The following is a 2,299-nucleotide window of genomic DNA, read 5'->3' on the forward strand; positions in this document are numbered from 1 at the left end:
ATAACTCATTAGCCAAATAATCAATGCATAAATTAAATCCATGTTAGGAACATTAAAATTATATTTACGGTTTTTTTATATATAATAAATAAAGGGTCATGTTTCAAAAATAAATAAAGGGTTCCATTTCCAAGCATCCATTCTTGAGGAATAAAATAAAAGCAGCCCCTTATATATTACACACGCAAGTTTTTTACTATGACTAGCTTTTCATCTAACACATTTAGGCAGTGTTTACGAATTCTAAAAAAAAATTATGGATTTTCATTTACAAAGTCGCAAAAATTTGTAAAAGAAATGTGCTAAATGGCCAATTTTTTTTACTGTAAATCGTTTAGAATCATGTAATTGGTTTTATTATTTTGTATACATCTTTTCTTGCTATATATACATTTAATCTTTTTATTAAATACATGAATTTTACCACCATATTTTCTATTATAAATTTTTTTTAGTGATTAGTATCCTAAAAATAAAAGCCGTAACAGTCGTAAATTAAATGAGATCTGCTTCCAAATTAAAGAAGCTGAAGGAAGAAGAACACATGTTCTTAAATTGTCCATAGACAAACACAAATATTCGAAAAAGATAAAAGAAAACTGTAGTGTGGGGAGATGGGATTTGTGGATGTAGGTCATGTTGTTACCTCGCTTTTATGACTTTGTTTGTCCTTTTTAATGAACCCCTCTCCCAATTCCCATCCCTTATTTATCATCTCCCTTTCCCCCATTCACACAAATCCCACATAATATCATCTTCAATAATTATTATTCTTCAGTTTTTTTCCACCATTATTTGCCTCTCAAACCCTAATCTTGTTTCATAGAAAAGAAAATTATGGGGGCTTATCTCTTGAGGGGAACGTTGTCTGGCTCGAGGCCGTTAAGATGATTGATGCCATACTTGCTACTTGTTGACAGATCGGATCTTGATCATCTAACTACACGAATCCGCGCCGATAACGTGGTTAATGACCTCGGACCAGGCTTCATTCCCCCCAATATCTTGCTTCCCATTTGTTAATTAGTTTTTGAGTCTATTCTAGCAAACTTTATCTGTTTAAAGATCCGATGTTCTATTAGTGAGATGGGTTGATTCTTATTCAGCGAATAGATAAATTAGCTTTGACCGTTCTATTTTATTTTATTAATTCAGGTGAACTAAGATGGTTGGTTGCACGTGAGAGCTTGAAGATTGGTGTAATGATTAAATTCTTTGACTTTGTGCTTTTCCTGTCAGTTGAAATTATGTAATAGAAACTCTGAGCTGAAACAAAAGTACCAAATTTGATTTATTCATCATTACCTCGTATTAGATCTATCATTACGCTCATGATAGATTCAAGAATCTGCTCGATTAGTTTCTTTCTATTCGATCTCTGTTGGCCGCTGCTTTAATGATCATTTGCCATTGACAGTCTATTTTCTCTCCTATATTTATCAATGATTTTAGCCATACATTCGCTATTTTCAGTTGTTGTACTAAACCTTCGATGTTAATTGACTCCCACTGATCTTCAGAATGAATTATTGATGAGCAAATTAGCTGTGGGAACGAGAAGCATTCGAAGGCATCTTCTCTTTTTGGATGGCAGGTAAATATTAAATAATAAATTTATTCCCAGCTTGTATAGTTAAAAAAAAAGTATGAATTTAACCTTCGTCATTATTCTAACACTAGTATTAATGATACAACCATTAATTCGAAAGTAGGGAGAGCAAATAATTTTGAATATGCGTATGGTTACGTCTCTTGCAAGCTAGCTGTGAGCTATAGGTATTGAATTTAATCAGGATAAATGCAAATGGAAAATAAATAATTTTTTCACAAGTCAAAAAAACTAAAAAAAAAGTATTTTGAATAATATTTTTTTAAATTTTGTTTAAAAGATAATTTTAAAAAAGTGTTTTTCGACAATAGTTTTTTTTTAAAAAAAATTGAGAGATGTTTTCTGATGTTTTTAGAAATGAAGAAAATTACGAAAATCAAAACGTATTAAAAAATATTTTAGGTTTTCGATTTTCGACTGATTGACAAGATGATCTGACTTGTGAATACCTCTGTTGTATTGTTGCTGCAAATCAAATAACTTGATCATCAGCACTATATATCCTAGCTGTTGTTCACATTTCAGATGGAATAACAATATCATGAAATGCTTAAGTTTTCATGCATTCTGCAAATTAAGAATATGGAAGAACAAAGACATGCATGAAAACTGGAGTCCAATTAAAGAAGATATTTAAAATATTTAATAATCATAGTATTCATTTCAAATCTTCATTCGGATCCATTGATC

General features: G+C 30.7%; 1 long non-coding RNA gene across 1 annotated transcript; it reads left to right on the forward strand.

Moving 5' to 3' along the window:
* The first annotated feature begins 572 nt into the window (after positions 1-572).
* On the forward strand, positions 573-1,926 carry LOC140990442 (uncharacterized). The gene is made up of 2 exons (XR_012177650.1): positions 573-1,199; positions 1,521-1,926. It is a non-coding gene; the product is annotated as an uncharacterized lncRNA (long non-coding RNA).
* Positions 1,927-2,299: the final 373 nt, after the last annotated feature.

The sequence above is a fragment of the Primulina huaijiensis genome, chromosome 12 (genome assembly GCF_012295235.1).
Source record: "Primulina huaijiensis isolate GDHJ02 chromosome 12, ASM1229523v2, whole genome shotgun sequence".
In the NCBI taxonomy this organism is placed as follows: Eukaryota; Viridiplantae; Streptophyta; class Magnoliopsida; order Lamiales; family Gesneriaceae; genus Primulina; species Primulina huaijiensis.